This window comes from Nilaparvata lugens, chromosome 2, assembly GCF_014356525.2.
Source record: "Nilaparvata lugens isolate BPH chromosome 2, ASM1435652v1, whole genome shotgun sequence".
NCBI lineage: Eukaryota > Metazoa > Arthropoda > Insecta > Hemiptera > Delphacidae > Nilaparvata > Nilaparvata lugens.
The window spans coordinates 58,149,540-58,171,390 of record NC_052505.1 but is presented as its reverse complement, the minus strand read 5'-3'; the positions used below and the strand labels follow the sequence as shown (position 1 = coordinate 58,171,390).

At 35.4% G+C, this 21,851-nt stretch overlaps 1 protein-coding gene across 1 annotated transcript in view; it reads left to right on the top strand.

The window, feature by feature from the left end:
• The window catches only part of LOC111051244 (annexin B11), a 125,668-nt gene that overhangs the window by 53,231 nt on the left and 50,586 nt on the right, over nucleotides 1–21,851 (top strand). The gene's annotated exons all lie outside the window — the stretch shown is intronic.

Below are 21,851 nucleotides of genomic sequence, written 5' to 3'. Positions count from 1 at the left end.
TACTACAGACTGCTACCTTCAACCTGAAGAGTTTATAGATCAAATAAAATTGGTACAATCCCTAACACCCACCTCTTGGAATATGTGGCGACTCCGATTAATCAGTTTGTTGAGCGGTGAACCTCTGATGTTTTTCCAGACCTGTCATCACAAATTCAGGAGGTTAGACGAATTCAGCGCTGCTTTCCTGAACAATATTGGAGTAAAAATAGACAAATGGATACACTAGCCAATATCATAGCTTGTGAATATAATCCTAGGGCAGACAACACATATATCAATTCTGTTACTACACTTAAATTGAAGAATGCTCAGTTGGATGAGCCAATAAACGATCCTGCTTTAGCCAACATAATCTTGAAAAAACTTCCCCTTCCGAGTCAGAACAGCATTGGCTACACAGCCAATAACTGGTTTCAAACATCTGATAAATAATTTATACAATATACAATCTGTGATGGCAATACCAAATCACCGGTCAGATCAGTCATATATTCGAAATCAACATAGTTCAAATGCTAATCAGTATGCCAGGCAAGTTTACAAATCATTACCATATCATCATCCCCTGAACTACACCTCGTTTTGAGCGTTGCAATGACCAGCATCAGAGTAATAACAGGAATAATGGAAATTTTCAGAATTGTTCAACAAATCATCATTCACAACAAGCAAATCAAAAGAATTCTTATGATGACCATGACTGTTTGAATGCTAATACAGGATATACTCATAATAATTACAACAGAAATTATAAACCGCCACCACAACAAACTATACATTAGCACATGCATCCAGATTAAACCAACAAAGAACGCAGAACCCAACACCAGATAACCCACCACTAAACACAGAGAAGACTACATCTAAACAATTATGCCTATATGATACCCCCGATACCACCAACAGAAACAATAGATAAAGAAAATAAAGATACCTCAGCCCCATATACGATTACCGGAACGATTGTGAACGATTTACCGGAAATATTATTAGAAGAACAGAAACCAATACAAGACAACCCATCACTCAAAACCGCCGCCCACCATGCACATAAAGCACCCCATGAACAACAACCCCTATTAAGTATCCTGTTCCCCACCGAAGATCCATCACCGCCGGAGAACACCAGCAGTCACCAGGAAGGGACCACCACCATGCATCTGTGCACAGGACCTGCACACGCGCGACCCCACCGAGGCAGACCAAGGACACCAAGATGGAGGACCGAGAGGACGGCATCCAGGACCGAAGGAGCATGCACCACAAGGCCTGGAGGTGGAAGCGATGAGGGAGGGACCACGCGTGTGCATACAGTCCACATGCACGTTTAAAGCAGCCGAGGAGGACACTGGATGACTGACACCAGGATGGAGGACAGGGGACCGACGACATGCATCCACGGCACATACATTTTAAGGAAGCCACTCAACGTTGTGACCGAAAGAATGGACCTTATAAATGGAATAAAACCAGAACTGCTAGGAAAACTACGATGGATTTATGCATAGGCAATAATGAAGAGGATTACCATGGGAGATTGATGAAGGATGGAAAGTGTTTAAGAAGATTAAAAGAAATAAGAAGTAATATAAACAAAGTGGAAGTACCTGACTATTATAGGATGATAGGTTATAATATTGAAGATATGATAAGTGTTTTGATTTATAGTATTGTGTGGATTACCATGGCTGTGATATTAAGAGGAATCTCTAGGAATGCTGTTCAAAAAGTGTAGTACCAAGTAAATTTAACTGATGAGATGGGGAATGGAGTGGAAAAGCATGCTGGCTAACAAACATCGGTCTTCATAGCTCTACTCTCTCTAAATCGATGCGCTCTCTCACATATCAGTCTTCTCTTTCTAGAGAAAGAAGTTCATTACTTCAGTAGCACCACTATCACAATTGACACTCGCACTCACTCTCACATCAGTCTTCTCTTCCTAGAAAAGTCCATTATTATTATTATTATTATTATTATTATTATTATTATTATTATTATTATTATATTATTATTATTATTATTATTATTATTATTATTATACACAGCATTGTCTACTCATTCTGCGGCTGTTCCAACATGACTGATCTGCTTTTGAGTAGCCTGGCTATAGATTGTATTCTATTGCTTCAACAGTGTTATCAAAGAACACTTCATTTGACTAATTCTTCTAAATCAACATACAAGTTCATTAATATATGAGTGCACTATCTATATATATATAAAAGCGAAATTGCACTCACTCACTGACTGACTTACTCACTCACTCACTCACTCACTTGCAGAACTAAAAATCTACCAGACCAAAAACGTTCAAATTTGGTAGGTATGTTCAGTTGGCCCTTTAGTGGCGCACTAAGAAATCTTTTGGCGATATTTCAACTCTAAGGGTGGTACTATAATCTAGAGAGAGTACCTCTTCGAAACAGTTCTGTGGGTAGATGACACAAGCTGATAAGTCATGATTTGTAAACTTTTCAGGAGAGCAATTTGAAAGTTTGGCATAGCTGCAAAAATTATCTATCTTATTTTTTCTTACCCATTTTACACTAATATAATCAGCTGATCATTGACTATTTGAATATAAAATATCAAGGAATAAAACATTTATTTTAATTAACTATTGAAGATTTTTGCTAGTGATGTCAGAGATATCATGTTTTGCCATCTGCCAAATGTTTCAAATCACAATGTAACAGTATAGGAAATATCTTAAAAATCGATTATTTAGAAATTTGAATATATTTTTTAACAATTAATTGATATTATTTACAAGTATTGATCAAGTTAAACAAACTTGAACTGTTTGAAAAGTTGTATGGGTTCTGTAGTACTCAATAGAGGTTATTGATTTTCAGATTTTATAATAGCCTACCAGTACATACACTTATCAAATTTTGTCATCTTTTGATAATTGCATTATAATACAAACCGGTAGAAGAGTGTTGAGATATATGTACTTATCAATAATTGTCAACTTGGGGTTTGGAAGAAAATGCTATATCAGGCTTGAGCAAGGCCTATATCTCAGCTATTTAAAGAGATACAACATATTTAGTTACTAGCAGCTAACCCGTGCTTTGCAAGGGTCTTGCTTAAAACTTGACGTAATGAAATCTAGAAGAATTCAAAATAGGCCTATGTACAGTGAGTCAGTCATTCTATCAGGGCTCGAATAACTTTGAAATTCTAATTAAATAAAACTGGAAGAATATAATTCCTTTATGTAAATAACAACACCTTCATTGAAAGACATATTAACTGCATGCGTTTTCATATTGCCTACAGCATTGATGAAACTGTAGACGTTTATTTAGCATTTTGTGAATTTAACGTTTTTTTATGTTTTTACAAAAGTTTTACTATCAATCTATCAAAATTTAAAATTGTTTGTTTTAGGCTGAAGTGCACGTCCAGTGCCAACATACCTGTCATCAAATTTTTGGTTGGGATCGATTTAGTATGTTATTTTGAGCACAAAATCACAAAAATTAAATGGCGCTCACTATTGTTTTGAAAATAAACTAAGTTCAAAGTAGCAGAACTTTACATGCATTTAACCTATAAGTAGCAACCATAAGTAGCTAAGGTTAGGAAAAGCTGTAGGTTAGGGAAAGCTTTAGGTTAGGAAAAGCTTTATGTTAGGAAAGCTTAGGTTAGGAAAAGCTTTGGGTTAGGAAAACTCAGATTAGGAATATCATAAATTGATGATTTCAATAATCAAAATGGCTGCTACTCATAGATTGAATGCATGTAAAATTGTGCTTCTTTGAACTTAGTTTATTTGAAAAACAATAGTGAGCGCCGTTTTATTCTTGTAATTTTGTGCTCAAAATAACATATACTAAATCGATCCAACCAAAAATTTGATAATAGGTATGTTGGCACTGGACGTGCACTTACACCTTGTTTTATTCTAATCTATACTCTCAGATTGTGATTTGGTGTAGAAAATTGAAATGGACATAACCTATGTATAATATTTGCACAATTTGAAACTGAATTGGGAAATTGAAAAAGTTTTGAGCAATAACCTGTTTTTTCTTTCCCGATCATTATATTGTTTGTGGTAATCTAATAAATAAATAAATAATTAACAGGGCACAAAAATTCAAATCATACAACAACGCTAAATATTATAACGCTACAATGATTCATAAGCATAGTTTTATTCAGAAGCAAAGTACTTGTGACTGTATTAGCACGATTCAGAACTGGGCTAATATATGGTAGCAAATATTACAAGAAGTACCTAATTCCTGACTCACCAAAACAAGTGCAGATCACCATGTACAACGGCCTGTAAACAACTGAACAATGGACAGTTGATAACTGTCTATTTTTCTATTTTATAAACAATCGAATTCATTTCTGGTCAATTATGAATTTGATAGAATCCACCGTGCAGGCGCCAGCAGGCGCCTAAACCCAAAAAAAGTTATGATAAATATAAGCATAATTTTATTCAGAAGCAGAGTATTTGTAATTCTGCACGATTCAGAAAACATTCCAAACAAGAAGATTGTCAGTCGTTACAATATTGACCCTATTGGAAACCCCTCTCACTACAATGACAAGGACGCAGTCTGCGCAATCTCCCCCCCCCCCCACAACGTTACCACTCCTGGACAATGACAATGTACAGTGTCATACTGTACATTAGTTTTTGCATTTCACCTTTCTTCCAATTGAATACTTGTACCCTATTACCACTTCAAAGAAAGTAAATGTAAATGAAAAAAAGTGAACAGAGAATTGGCTTATCTTGGAAATCTTGCAGTATACTAAAAGTATTTTTTTATTGCAGAAATTTTCGTTGAAGCATGAACTATTATTCATTCATATTATCCAATAACTTACTTTTTCTCGAGAATTTAGGAATGATTGGTTGTTTTCTAATTACAGTATAAGAAAAAAACATGTAAAACTTGATCTCTCCAAATTTAAATTTTTCCTAGGTAGTATCATGTAAAGTTCTTGGGTTGAATTTGAATTGCCATGCATGGCCCAACATGGATAATAAAGAATTCGATGAGAGAAGAATGAACCATGTCTCCAAAATAGCTGTTCAAATAGAATATAGTACAGATTTCATGTGATATTGAAATGAAATGGGAATAAATAATAATATGGATGTCATACTACTGTATAAGCATATAGAATAATAGAGCATATTAAATGAATATAGTATACAACAAAAAACACAATAGCGCAGACAAGAAGACTGGCAATATCTCATTGAACAAAAACAATCAATTGTTTTGACAACCGAAAACCAGTTTTCCAGTTCTCCGGTGTGAGTGTGTGTACTCACAATCATAGCAGTTGAGACTGTGTTAGTGAGTTCGACCACACTTTTTCAAAAGGCTAGTAGGGAATTGAAGCTTTCTCGATGGAGAGTTCTTTGCAGGTACTTCGTTCTAGGGTGTTTCGGACGCTATTTTCCAACCAATAATCATGAAAATGGTACCAAATTGTTCAGAAAGATTTGGACATCTGGTGCCGTACCGCCAAATTTTGATATCACTTATCAATTTTTCCCTATTGAACGTCAAACTTTGCCAAATTTTCTCCAAGTTCATCGAATTTTAAAGTCATTTTATAGTTGGAAAATTGGAATTTGGCGGTACGGCGTCAGATGTCCAAATCTTTCTGAACAATTTGGTACCATTTTCATGATTATCGGTTGGGAAATAGCGTCCGAAACAGGCTAGAACGAAGTGCCTGTTTCAGCCCTTTTTCCGAATTATAACATTGCTCTTAATTAAAGACTATCATGTGAATATGATGGAAAAGATTGTAATGTTATTGTTGAAAAAATTTATTATTGTTGATTGGAAGTCCTATATTGTTGAATTATTTATCATTATGATTATAAGGATTAATAATGAATCTAAGTGGAAAGTACCGGATGAAGATAATTGGAAGCTCTATATTATAAAATTGTTTGTTGGTGTAGTTAGGATTGTGAATAATGCCGCTAAAATGAAAATACTAAAACTCAATGAAAGTGAAATAAAGCTCAATGGAATAAACAGAGATAACAAGAAAGGAAGAGGAACCAGATCAATTAAGTGTTTGAGAAAGTACACCAGATACCGGGGCTTTAAATTCATGAAGGATAAATTATCAATAGGGCAGCCTCACCAATCGATAGAAGATAACCTAATGGCCTACATCAATGTCGACAAGCAGAAACGCCAGAAGATACAGGAAAGCCACAAAATTTCTACATGCAATATTGTCGAATTTGAAAGGAAATATGATAAGAATACGAATAAAAACATTATTATCAACAAAATAACTGACCTACCTAAATGAATTCAGTGTTGAATCTTCACCTTGTGTCACCAAATTCGATTCTCAATTCACTCCAACTGATAGAGGCCTGTAACAAACCAAAGAACAATTTTCAATTATGTATTTTCTCTCTATGCATCATTTAAAAAAGGCCACAAGATGGGATATTAAGATATAAATAAGTTAATTACCTTTAAATGTGGAAATTACAGAAGTCAGGTTAACTGAGATTGATCCATATACAGAATTTAAACTGTATAATTTAAAATTTAAAAACTGTAGTGGTAGTCAGTTGTGTAATTTACAAAAAAACAGAAAACATATTAAAGAGCAATACAAAAACTATTTGAGAAGAATATTCCCCAGAATTCCAACTTTAAAATATTAATAACGGTTTAAAGATTTTACAAAATTAATAAACTTTAGAAATTAATTTAATATTAAATTCTACAAATACCTGTATGTACATATCGCAGAAGTGAGGGGCCCTAAACACTTGTATTTATTTTAGATTATCGATGTATTTATTTGAAACTTTTCACACTCATATAATTTTCACGTATTATTTCATTTCGCGCACAAATTAACTTCCCCCAGAAATCCCCATCTTCTTCTGATTTTGGGCTGGATCTGCTGGATTACTAATCCTTTTTGTAATTTGCTCGTAATCCAGGTGGCGAATTGTAGACGAATTGAAACGGAGCTCTCATGTGAATTTGAAGCTATAGGAACCAGGAAGGCAGTTGATCTAAAGTTGAAGTCTGGATGGCCTGTAGTTGAAATTCTGGTAGTGGTAAAGCTGGGACCGCTGTTAGGATAAAACAATATAAACCAACTTAGTTTACTCATAATATTACTAATTATCCTGTTCGCTGATGGACAGAAAACTCAAAAAAGGATTCGATAGTAACAATTTAAAACATAAGTCATAAAATAAGATTAATGAAAATTACATTATTCAGAACTAAAATCCATCATTGCAAGTTCAAAAGAAATAATTAGAATATTACCAAAAACATTAGATTCCAACAAATTAGGATTTAATAATTTGAATTATAATTTATGTTGATAGAAACTTGAGTAACTTAAATCGTCCCATTATAATTTGAAAAATTCTAACATTATATACTCAAATATGATACAAAAAATATAATTTAAACAATATAAAGAAATACAATAAATCTAATTACCTTTTTAAAGCGGATTTGGTCGCAAATTTGAAGATTTTACATTTCTGTTTTACTAATGACTGTGGTATTTTAACATATGAAGAAAACTAAAAAAGGAGGAAACTTTCACAGACTGACTACCATTTTCATTTAGTAATTAATTAAGATATTTACTTTTTACATTTTTAAAGAAATAGGAAAAAATTCTCCCCCAAAAAAAAACTAAATCCACCGAATACGTCTGTATCGTACCATGATTCAGAACAGAATAAATGAGCAAAGCAGAGGCACGATAATCTTGGTCAGAAGGCCTACGTAACTGACAATATTCTGCGAGAATAGAATCGAAGATGAAGGGAGAAAGTGAAAGAGGAATGCTATTGAAAATTCATTATAAAGGACAAGGACAGAAAAAGGAGAACGCACAAAGGCTACTATCAAACAGAAAATGCAAGTAAATAATGAATATCTTTAAAACTGACAAACAAGCTCTGTCTCATTCTAACTTATAATAAAATTAGAGTGAGGTAGTTGTTTGTTGGAAATAATTCCTGAAAAACAAGATAAATTACTAGATATTAGTTGTGCATGTAACATTTTGTTACACCCTCCATATATAATATGTGATAATACTGAATTATTAAAATTTAATCGAAACCATTAAAGCAGTTTTCGCGATGTTGGATATACAAACAAAATTAGTCTTGATAGGATTAGGATGAATTGATTGAAACAACTCCAGTCATAGAAGTTTGTTACATGAAAAATAAAAATTATCTATACTTCAAGGTATAGCACCGATTGAAGCAGCAGTGCCCAATCAATTTGTTCTCGATAAATGAATCTTAATTAGTTCTTCAACTTGGTGCCAACCTGATGAAGTCATCTCAACTCAATGCCAACCTTACAAAATTATTAATTTAGTTGCCAGTAGTCAACAACTGTTTTGAAGAGGTACTCTCTCTAGATTATAGTTCTATAGTAACATATGATATGGACATTTCAATTATAATATTAAGAGATTGGGAGAAGAAGAACCCTTAGAGTTGTAATATCGCCAAAAGATTTCTTAGTGAGCACCTAGGACGTATGAGGAAGCTATATTCCAAGTTTTGTTGCAATCCATTCTGTAGTTTTCCAGAAATCGTGATCAGTGAGTCAGTGAGATAAGAATTTTATAAGTATAGATTTATTTATGTATATATATTTATTTTAGTATATAATTCGTATATATTTTATTCAGTTCTTAGCTAAATCATTCAATATTTCATTTTATCGATAGTGTAGTGAGATTTTATTGGAAAAAAATCGTAGGTAATTTCACGATCTACAGCTCAAAAACTGGCGCACCGATAGATCGATTCAAATTTTCCACTTTGACTAGCATTTCTGGCACTCTTCGCAATTGGCCAAACTTTTTGCGCCAAGGTACATGATTCGTCGACTGTGAAAGCAAGTTGGCGGGCTATTACTACTTTCTTATTTACTCCATTGATACCGAATAAGACAGACTGATTATCAATTCAAATTTTCTGATTGTTAGTACATTTGGAAGATTACAAATTGAGAGTGTTCATCTGAACTTATTATGTTGTATCCTATTACATAATCCTCACAATTTTTGTTCAGAGAAGTCCACTCTACCTTCTTTCTTTTTCTTCTTCCATCTCTTCTCATTTTCTCATCATCCTTCTTCTTCTGATTATCAATATCTTTTCTAACGAAGATAGCTTTGTTGACAGCTTGTTAGAGAGAATTTCATCACGTGTGTTTGAAGGATTGTCAGCATCACTTAACGCTGCAATCGAACAAATTGGGCAGTTACAGAATAAAATCTTCGAATCAGAAAGAAAGCTCAATAAAAAAGATGTGTTTATAGCTACTCGGTTGGATGATATGGAACAGTATCAAAGGCGTAATAATTTGCGTATATATGGTGTTCCGGAATTGAATAATGAAGTCACGGACTCTCTAGTGATCAATATGTGTAAGGAAAGACTTGGTGTTGACATCTCACTGAACGACATTGATCGTTCTCACCGTGTTGGTCCGAGACGTACAAACCCCCCCCCCCCCTCTAAGGACGCTTCAAACCCCAGGGCCTTGTTGGTGAAGTTCGTCAGTTATAGAGTACGTCGCAGAGTCTTTTCTCAAAAGAAAAAGTTGAAGGGAACCGCCGTAGCAGTGCGAGAGGACCTGACGCGGAACAGAATGCAGGTGTATCGTGCAGCTATCGATAAGCACGGCCCACGCAACGTATGGACTGATGACGGCAGGGTATGCTGGGTTGATGCTCACGGCAATCGGCGATGGACTACGTCTATTGATAAGGTGTGACAATCGTTATGTCCGCCTTCCTTGAGGTTATAATCATGTGATCACATAGACTAAGATTACTTTCACTCACTCTTGATAGTGCGAGGATTCTTTCAACTAGTCTGTGAGTGATTTAATTATTCATTATCATATCATATCAATGCTAATAAACTGTTACTAGTGTCTAGTGTTACTAGTCTTATATTTTTATTTTCTATTAAGTTTTGTCTAAGTATTTAACTTATTTTCAATTTTCCTACATTTATGATATTAATCAATTCATTCTTTTCTAAGTCATTGACCCCATGTCATTAACAATCTCTATGCTGTTGAATAATATTCACCCTATTTCAAGCAACATTTTTGTTTCTTTCTTATAGTGACCAATTTTTTATTCAATATTTCAAGTGGGATATTACTTTGTGTTTCTTAATATCTTCACTTATCATTCTTTTTTCATTTATTCATTTTATTGCTGCTGTAATAATTACCATCATCAACTTATATCTTGTATCAATTATTCATTTGTTGTCAACATCGCTCGATTATAATATAATATTAGTAGCAGTATCGCTGTATTATAATAATAGTAGCATATTATGCTACTTCTTCTATTGAAGCTGAATATACGGATTTATTGATCCATACATAAATCTCAGGAAAGCTGTTTAATTCTTGCTACTCCCAATAACGTCTCATGATACCCACGTATTTCCCCACTTCAGTTGTTTAAGATTTCATATATCGTGTTTAACAGTATGTATTGTATCTGTATGCGATATTCAATTTGTTGACGGAGTTGCTCCACTTCCTAACAGGCAGGTCTTATGCCTTGTGAGCCAGCATATTATCTACTGGTGATCTACTTATTACTCTCATTGCTCTTCTTATTCATATAATCATTATTTCTCATTAATAACTAATCCTTTCTTCTTCTGTATCTAACTATACTCTTCATACATATTTCTCATAGCAAATTATTGTTTATTTTTTATATAGAGTGAAAATTCAGGTGCTAGTTTCTTGTCGTGTTTTTCAAATATTACTGAAAGATTACTGAAACATTACTAACTTGAGGATTGCTTGAATATTACCTGTTCATTATTGATAATTCTTCTTTTCTGAAGAAAAGTTACAGTTGTTAACTCTTCAGTTATTTGGTGATTAGGTTCAGTTGTTAAATCTACTCCCAATTAAATGTATAAAACTAATAAGAACTGCATGTTTTTCTATTTTTAACTGTATTGCTTGGTCATGGATGTTGATGATATAAGAGATAGACTAAATGAACACCAAGCATCCTTGAAGATATGTCATATTAACGAGGAGTCCTTACCGGGACATTTTGATGACTTTAGAGAGATTTTCTCGGCTCTTAGTTTTGATGTGATTGGTGTAAGTGAGTCTTGGCTGAAGCCATCATTGCCGGATGGCATATTCAAGCTGGACGATTACTCATTAATCCTCCGTAATGATAGGATTGGGAAGGCCAGAGGTGGAGTGGCTGCTTATGTTCGTTCGTCCCTCTCCGCTAGACTACTAGAATCATCGCCACAACCTTATTCTAAATCTCCTGAGTGCTAGACTACTAGAATCATCGCCACAACCTTATTCTAAATCTCCTGAGTTCTTACTCATTGAGATTACTGTTGATAATGTTATGCTCCTCATTTGTGTAGTGTACCGTCCTCCCAATGCGGGTCGATTGTCTCTACTTGAAAATGCGCTTTTGAATCATAAAGATATTTATCAACATATTATTATTATTGGCGACTTTAATTCCGATCTGCTTAAAAATAATTTCGAGAAAGTGCAGCTTGTCACTATGGTTGGATCAATGAGTTTTCATTTTGTTAATGATGCACTCCCAACTTATCATTTGCCCAATTCGCACACGCTCCTGACCTTGCCATTGTGAGTGATATTGATCTTGTTACTCATTATGATCAGGTTCCAGCTCCTTGTTTTTCACACCACGGCCTTATTTTTTTCATTTACAACTTCAAGAAAAAGTCTTCTGATGATAATGCATTCACCTATAGAAGCTTTAAAAATTTCAATGTGGATAGGGCTCTTGATGATGCAATCAACCTACCTTGGCATTGTATCGGTGAGATTTATGATGTTGATGATAAGATTGCTGTCTTCAACCAGTTGATCTTAGATATTTTTGACAAGCATGCACCTGTTTGCACAGCTCGGCCGCGTCAGAAATCTGTGCCATGGATCAATGCTGAAATTCTTAATGCTCGAAAGGAACGAGATAGAGCCAGGAGGAAGTTCAAAAGATCCAGTAGCGAGGCCGATTTTAATTCTTTCAAAGCTTTGCGTAATAGGGTCAAGTCATTGAGTCGTAATGCCAAGTTGCACTACTACCACGAACAGTTCAATAGAAGTAAATTGGTTGTTTCTCTGTGGAATAACGTTCGAAGGCTTGGAGGTTGTCATGATAAACAGCAGAAGCTTGTATTGAGCTCTTCCCCTGATGAGCTTTACAATCATTTTCTATCTGCGCAACATCTTGCTTCAAATGATGACATAGATATAACACAAGATCAATTCATAAACCAGTTCCAACATGTAGTTCCTGACGAGTCCTTCTACTTCTCCTATGTTTACCCATCTGAGATTGCAAGTACTATACTATCTATTTCTAAACCCTCTAAGGGAGTTGACAATATTCCTATTTCCTTCTACAAGAAGCTGCTTCCAATCATATTACCTTCATTAGCACATGTATTCAATTTCTCGTTGCAGTCCAGTGTATATCCTGACTTGTGGAAGCGATCCCTAGTCATCCCTATCCCTAAAGTAAAAAATCCAACTATTCCTTCTGATTTCAGAGGTATCATGTTCGATCTCCAAAGCTCTTGAACAGATAGTCCATGGACAAGTTGTCAATCACTTGTCTAGTAAGCCGATCTCCTGGTGACAAATGATTTTGTCGGAGACGGCTTAGTTGTTGAAATTGTGCTAGACCCTGAGATCTGCGGATTTTTATCTGATCAATAATGTGATCCTAATTCTTGTGGTTTGAGGGTCTTGGAATTAAAAACATAGATATGCGGTTGACTGACTGCTCTTATAATAATGAGAATATTATAGAGAATATTACAAAATACATCTTTACATGGATAATATAATAATCAATCTGTCTTTAAGAGACCGAATACACATGTCTTTAAGAGACCAAATATAATACGTCTTTAAGAGACCAAATATAATACGTCTTTAAGAGACCAAATTTACGGGGCACATCTGATATTGTAGTGGGGGTATCAAGTACTTATCTAAGATCTGTCGTCCTCGAGTCCGGTGTCCAAAAGGTGATGGATGAGCATGAAGGGTGATGGCCTCCAGGCATCGGGCTAGTGGCGTCAGATCGAAGATCGTCTTTCAGCCCCGCATGGCAAGGTCAGATGTCCGATATCACCGGCCATCTCGGTCGGCGAATTCGTAAGCCCTCGTTTGACAGCAAGGCATATTTACAGCACGATCCTCGAATGAGTATTCAAGAATACACACACACAAAAAAAACCCTTAAATTGGTTTTCGACTGTCACTAATCCATAGCCTACAATAATAATAAAGTGCAGCAGTCAACCACTCTGAATGGAAATTAACTATGCCATTAATAGGATTAGCGATTTCAAAACTGATGGGATAAATGATTTCCAATATTATAATTTTAGTCTCCAGGAGAGAACAAAAAACTGTCTGGAAAAGACATTATTCAATCAGGCCAATAAATAATTAAGCTCAGAAAACATGTCTGTACTCTACGGAATATTAAAGCGGTCTCTCGTTCAGGTCTCCAAGTCGACCAAATCAGGATCAAAAATAGGTATCAGGGCTGGCAATGTAGCCAAAAGAAAATTACCAAATTACAAAGGACGTAGTGGGGACAACAATAATTTCCCTCAATAGAACGAGAAAGGAATACAACTAACAAAGACAGAATACAGGAAAATTCCCTCGATCAAAGTAGAAGACTCAGCAACAGAATGGACGTTCAACTGATTTTTTATGATGATTTTGCGTTTACAACAATTCTAAGTACTCTAGGAAAACGTTTGAAAACAATAGAGGAAATATCAGAGTTTAATTACGTAATGTGCGGAATGACATCATAAAACTACTCTGATACCGTGAGAAAATCACAACGTTAATCCAGCACTCTAATGAAATTTTATCTTGGAAAAGTTATAATTTCAAAAAAATAAATTTTCGGCATACTAGTTTTGATTTTTTTGCTAAGTTCCAGCCAGGTTTCCGCCCTCACTATAGTACCAGTACAGCTCTCATTAAGATAACTGATAATATCAGATCTGCTATGGATAGGAGGCAGGGTACTTTGCTTGTTCAGTTTGATTATAGCAAGGCATTTGATAATGTCGACCATGCTGTACTCCTGCACAAGCTGAAACATCAGTGTGATTTCTCTGATTCTGCCATCCACTGGTTTTCATCCTATCTCAATGGTTGCTGTCAAGCTGCAATTCAATGGGCAATTCAAACGGTTTGTCCTCTTGGTGTCCAGTAACCCGAGGTGTACCTCAAGGATCAGTCTTGGGACCTCTCCTTTTCTCTGTTTTTATCAACAATGTACCCATGGTCTTCTCCTTCTCACCATATCATATGTTTGCTGATGATTTGATAATGTACTTGCATTTTCCTATTGATCACTTCCATTTATCTGTGGAAAATGCCAATTAAAACATCTCTGAGCTTGTGGCATGGTCTGATGCACATGGGTTGACATTAAATCCTACTAAGACAAAAAGTATTGTCATCGGTTACCCAAGACTGATGAATCAATTAGATCTGGAAGGCTCAAGGGTTGTCATTAAAGATAATATTGTCCCTTTTTCAGATTGTGTGAGGATTCTAGGAATATCAATTGATTCATCGTTGAGTTGGCGTGAGCAGACTGCTCATGTTTGCAACAAGGTGTTTGGTGGCATGCACCAATTGAAAAGGATTAAGAGATTTCTCCCGAAATCAGTGAGAGTGACTCTGGTGAATGCATTGGTGGTACCATTCCTATTATATTGCTGCATTGTCTACAATGATCTCACCGGCGAATTGGATCTGTGCCTGCAGCGGTCTTACAACTATGCAGTTTGTTATATCTTCAATGCGATAAGGGATGCACATGTAACTCCATCATTCAATGATCTTGGATGACTCAAGTTGAAGGAGAGAAGGAAATTCTTCCTACTCTGTTTGACCTACAAAATTATACTTATGAGAGAGGGTCCATCCTATTTGGCAGACTCCTTCAGGTTATTGGATGAAATTAATCCTGGTCGCCATACACGGGCTCATCGTTTTACGTTACAGATTCCGCTGCACCGCACTGCCATTTTCAACAACTCTTTCATTGTGACGGCCTCTAGGTTATGGAATGAGTTGCCCCAGCAAATTGTTTAATCAACATCTCTCTCCTTGTTTGAAAGAAGACTGTTTATTCATCTATTAAATAATGAATAAGTTTAGCAACAATCTAGTCCCAAATTCAATTTATTACTTACTCATTCGCACCTTTCTTCAAGGACGAATGTGAAGTCATTGGCCTTGTGAGGTCCACTGAATTGCAGTTCTGTGATCCGAACTTTCAACGCCTCTGAAAAGTAATTGTGCTCTATTTGTAGTTCATTTTTAATATATACCAATAATATATATTTATATATATATATATATATATATATATATATATATATATATATATATATATATATATATACCAATAATAGTTTGATCATGAGATCTTATCAATCTTATATAATAATTATCTTTGTAAATTCTAGTACTCTCCTTCATCATCTGTTTCTTCTTTCATTATAACTTCCTTTCACTTTTTCTTTAATAATCATTATTGTTCATTAATTAGTTACAATAATGTTCTTCCTTCTTCATCATATAGTAATATTTTTCAATTGCAATGAGGTTATACTTTTTTTGTCTTACTTTTATATTTTTCAATTACCTTTAACTGAGTTTACTCATTATTTTTCTTCTTCTGTATATATTTGGAATAATACTTTTAATTTATTATTATCTTTCAATTTCGCATTGTATAATTATTGTAATGTATAAATGCAATAGGTTTTTCAAGACCTAGCATGTAACAAATAAATCAATCAATCAATCAATCAATCTGATTCTTGTTTCCTCATTTCTTGTTCTTCTCCCTTCGGTTTTTCGGTGTCATCTCCTTTCCTCCTCATGTCTCTTCTTCTGTTTCCTGCCTTCTTCTCTTGTTCTCCTCTTCCACCTTTTTTTCTTCTCACGAACAGCTAGCTTGGTATCCTTCTGTATTATTTCCATGCTTTATTTCATTAGCCTACCTCTTTTAGTATACCAGGCTTAATATGTACTATCTTTTATCAATTTTTCTATCCCCATCCAATTCACATTTTCCATGTATCTATTTACTATTCGTCCTCCTTCTCTATTTACTGATTCCTTTCTCCTCCTCATTCTAAGGACATCATGAATAATAATTATATTCAAAGAATTGCTTCATCATCAAAACGTTTTCTTCAATATTCATTCTACATCTACCAATATATTTCATTCACTCAGGTGAGCGAGAAGAATAATACGAATTTTAAAAGTTTAACTGTATGAAATTCTTTTGAATTTTACTTTCTCAAGTATAAAGTGATGAATGAGAGCAAAGTGATTTTAGCTAGAACGTGTCAGCATTAAGCCTTCCGAGAATCTGACTCTCACACGCGCATGTGTGTTTACATTGTAGATCGTCTGGACTTATGGAATGCAGTATACAGCTCATTTTATTGCTGATACAGATGTAGTGAATAGCGAGAAATTACAATGATCATAGGCACCGACTACTAGTGGCTGGCAGGGCTTCATCCCCACCCATACCATCAATCTTTAATTTTCTACTAAAAATGAAGATTATTCAAAAAATTAATAGTGATAAGTGATGATGGGGCTGACAATTTGGGGAGGAGGCTTTATAACTTTACCTTGTTATATTTACGTACGGTAAGGTCACTGAATGATCTGGATGAAAAGAGCAGTGGACTTTGGTAATAAATTAATGGAACAACTAAGAGTGTTATTTCTGAATCTAACTCAATCATACATAAAGTTTCAAATTATTGTTGTACATTCAAAATTGATCAGAAATTGAATGCAAAACGATCATTAAAGTTACTGGTAGCTAGTTAGCTTAGGGAAAATTAATTAATGTATGAATACTAGGAAAGGTCAATGCCAAATGAGAACAATAGGTTTATCATCATACAAGATTATATTTTGATAAATCAAAGATTGATGCGAGATAAAACTTGAACATACAAAAGTTCTAGAAGTGCAAGTTGACATATATTGAGTCAAGAATGAATGACAATAATAATTCAATTGATTAAATTTCAAAAAATTAATAACTACACTTTAAAATGTGATGTTTTTTTACATGTGAGCAATCATCAATCAATGTGATGCTAAAGTTTCTTAATACTTATGAGTTGTAGTTACAAGTAAGTAAAATTTCAAATAAAATAGATGAAAATTATAGTATTGGAAAATATTGAAAAGATAGAGTGTGAAAACCTTCCAATAAAAATTGATATAAGTGATGTTACTGGAATGCAATTTTAACAAGAAATACAATACTGATAATACAATCTTGAAAGTGACTTATAATGCAGTTATGACTTATAGTGCAGTTAATGAAAGTATAATTGAATCAAATTTAATTGATTGTAAAACATGAATTAATCTTCAAAATTAGATGTAATATTTGAATACTGAGATACTAAAGATAATATGTAATGTTACAAATATTCTTGTGAGTCCAGTTTGGAGAATAGACTTAAGAACAAATTGATTGAGGCTGTTAAAATTGAATTGATTAATTAGAGTTTGTAAAAAAGGCTTGGAATTGCCAACGTTAACATTCATGATAAAAATTCTTACAAAACCAAACAAGGGAACTAAGAATCACAATAATTGAAGCTGATAATTGTAATCAAAAGTCAAATTGTAATAACTTTGACTAGAATGAAAGATAATTGAAAAGATTCACAAAAATTTGGTGTACAAAATACATGATAATTCAGGTTTGAGCCAGTGAATGGCAATGTGAAAAAGGTTGCTAAATATCAAAATGACAATGGAGATGGCCTAATGAATAAATGGTCAATAAAATCTGATTTTTAGGTTAACTATTTTGAAAATCAAAAACAGTAGATAATACGTATATGTAAAAAATAAGGTAAATTAAATACAGAATACTTAGCTCAATGTAAGTTTAGCAGCTTCAAAGTTCCAAGAGATAGGACATGTCCAGGCCAGGACATGTCGATGGGAAGCTGCAGCAGAGGAAGGATTACCGGAGAGCAAATGTTCTCACGAATCAAGAGAAACATGGAGTTGAGCAAGGATCCAAAATGATGAAGTCGTACCAAGGGAAGAAAAGCGGCAACAATATGGCTACTAGTGATTAACAGCTACAACGCAGTAAGTCACAGTGCAACGTGATGCAATAGCGAGACAATCTTATGTGAAGAACTTGGAGCACAACTCAAATTTGTAAAAAGTGAGTTAGAATTGCAGAACGAATGTTTGAGAGATGCAATTTGATTAAAATTCATTGAAACCTGAGTCAAAAGTAACTTGGAAAAAACACTTGAGTAAACATGAAACACACATAGTTGCGACACACTGAATTGAAAATTATGAAAATTTAAGACTTTGAATTTTAAAACTCATGATTGATTGATGACTTGATTGTAGACACTTTATAACATTTGAAAAGTGATCTGAAGATTGAGATTGAGTGCAAAAGAACGGTTTCAAAACTTGAAAAATGCAGAGCTACATGATCTCTGGACAAAGCAAGTTGGAGCAAAAAAATGAACGAAGTTTATGAGAGACAAAGCAGGGGGTAAAGCAGTGTAGTACAACGCGAAACCAAAAAATCAAACTATAAAAGTTTAGACCTGAAAACAACCTAAATAGGACAATCGACGGAAATCTTCAAAAAATATGCAATGTATTCTAAAGCTATAAATGAAGAAAGAATGACGAAAAACAAGAGCGACCAACAAGTCAGCTGATTAAAGTAAAGTTGGCAGCGGAAGCGCGCCAAGATTTAAAAACTGCCAGCGCAACTACTACAAAGAAGCTGAAGTGAAAAATGGACGGCAGACAAAATCTAACATAGACTGAGCCCCGTTGGGAAATTCGTGAATTTTCCAATGAATAGAAAAAAAATATGTTAGATGAGTGTGTTGTCCATTTCATCATTAAATGGAAGTGGAGACACAGAGATCACTCTGACCTTACCATCAGAGCTACTCACAACATTTGTCATATGGCCAAGCCTCCAAGCGGCTGGGGAAGTGCCAGAGTCTTTCAACAGAACCAAAGTGCAAATTTTAATATTATCTGAGGAAGATGTCCATTTGTGTTTCTTCTGAAGAGTCACAAGGTACTCATGTGACCATTGTTCCCACAATTGCTTATTCATGTCATTAATTCTGTTCCAACGTTGAATATGATTAATGTGTTTTGAGTTGATTGTTTTGACTGGAAGGGCATTGAGTGGTCGACCAATGAGAAAATGTCCAGGGGATAGATAGGCCAGATCATGGGGGTCTTCAGAAAGTGGAACAACAGGCCTTGAAGTTAGAATAGCTCCGATTTGAGCACTGAGAGTGTACATTTCCTCAAAATTGAGAATTTGTTTCAATGTTAAAACTTTGAAAATATTTTTAAAGCTACGAATAGAGCGCTCCCACAGTCCACTAAAGTGCGGGGCACGGGGTGGAATGAAATTCCACTGAATGCGTAAGTTGGAAGCAGATCGCTGAATAGCTTCTTGATTTTGAGAATCAGCAAGAAAATTGTAGAGCTGTTGTATTCCAAAGCTATAAATGAAGAAAGAATGACAAAAAACAAGAGCAACCAACAAGTCAGCTGATTAAAGTAAAGTTGGCAGCGGAAGTGCGCCAAGATTCAAAAACTGCCAGTGCGACTACTACAAAGAAGCTGAAGTGAAGAATGGACGGCAGACGAACTCTAACAGTCACCATATATTTTTAATTTATAGCCTAGTACAGGGGTTCCCAACAAAATTTTCCCAAGAACCCCCTCATCCGTATATAATATTAATGCGAACCCCCACTACTTCCTAAATGCACAGTTATAACAATATTTTCATCTACCGCCTGCTCACCCCCCTCTCAGCCACACTCTTGTTAGTAATAAGTATAGCAGCTAATCTGATGAAATAGCAGAGTGAAAAAAAATATTATATGCCTTGTATCTATCATCTTTCAAGTAGGTTATCAGAATATTTAAACATCATAGTGTAATTAGGAAGAGCCAGTTCAATATAATTTTTGATTGCTTCAGACTCTGTTGAGAATTCATAGAAGTTCATAACTCAAAAATGTGATAGTTTTTAAGCATTAATTATTATTATTTTAATTACGGTACGGTAGAATAATATTAACAAAACTTGAGATTCATAACTTTTTGTGTCCATTTATCATAATAATTTTCGTGTTATTATTACTGTGAAATTATTGTTATTGTAAAATCAGTACGGTAATTGTTTCAGTAACTTGGTTTCGATAAGTAGTCCATTTCGTTGTTGCCCATGCATGAATCCGTAGTAGTCCTTTAGTAGCTCCGTTTTTATCCATTCATTCGATCCATTTTGCCGGTCACATCGCTGATTTGCCTCTTGAAGCGTATGTGCCGCGGATGCATGCCGTCGGCTTCCTGTCCTCCTCCTGGTTCGGTCCGGAATCCTCCTCGGGCGTTTGAAGCGTGCATGCGGCCTCCATGGCGCGCGCGGTTCCTCTGTTTCTTCCGCCTCCGGGCCTTACGATGCATGCTCCTGTCGGTAGTAGTCGTCCTCCTCGTCCTGATGCCGGTCGGGTGTCCTCGGGCGCCTCCGTCTCCGGGCCTTGCGGTGGTCGCTCCTTTTGTCCGGTAGTCCGTCCTCTCGTTCTTCCATCTTGGGGTCCTTGTCTGCTTCGGTGGGGTCGATGATGCGGGTGGTAGGCTGTGCGCGGATCTGATACATTTTCAATTTGCCTGTACACCAATTCCTTGATTAGTGCATGATCCTGGTGGCTATTGGTGTTCTCCGGCGGTGAGGGATCCGGTAGGGAACAGGATGCTTAGTAGGGATTGATGCTTGCGGCTGGTTTTTGGTGCATGGTGGGCGGCGGTTTTTGTGGTAGGCTGTCTGTAGGGCTCCGGTGTCTGGTGTGGGTTTCTTGTGTTTTTGTTGGTAATCCTGTTGCATGCGCTAATGTATAATTTGTGCTTATTTGATGAGGTGGCGGTTGTAATTTCTATTATAATTATTCTGAGTGTAACCATTATTTGTGTTAATCGATCACGGCCATAATAATAATTTCTTTTGTAGGTTTGCTGTGGATAATGGTTGTTTGACAATTTTGAAAGCTTCTCTTATTCCATTATTTTGATGTGATCATAGCAGCGTTTAAATTGAGGGTGGATCGGAGCGATCATATGAGCCGGTTCATAGTTTTGGCTGTTATACTGATTACTTTTTGAGTTATGTTGATTCTGTGTGTATCTTGGTCTGAACGGTGGTTTGACATTGCCATCACAGACTGTATGCCATATAAATGATTTATCAGCTGTTTGCAATCAGTAATGGGTTGTGTGGCGAGTGCCATTCTAACTTGATACGGTAGCTTCTTTAGAATAATACTTGCTAATGCCGATCGTTAATGGGCTCGCTCAATTGAGAATTTTTAAACTGTAGGGCAGTGACGAAAGTGGTACATGCACCGTCTAAGTTAGGGTTGAAATCGCATGATATAATGTCCGCTAGCACGTCCAACTGTTTACTTCTGCTCCAATACTGTTCCAGGAAGACAGCTACAAACTCATCCAATGATGTAAATTCATGGGCTCTACTCCGAAAGAACATCAGGGGTTCGCCAATCAATAAACTAGTCAAACGAAGACGCCACATGCTCCAAGAGGTAGGTGCAAGAGTTTGTACTAATTTTATCTGATCAATGAATGGTTGAGGTT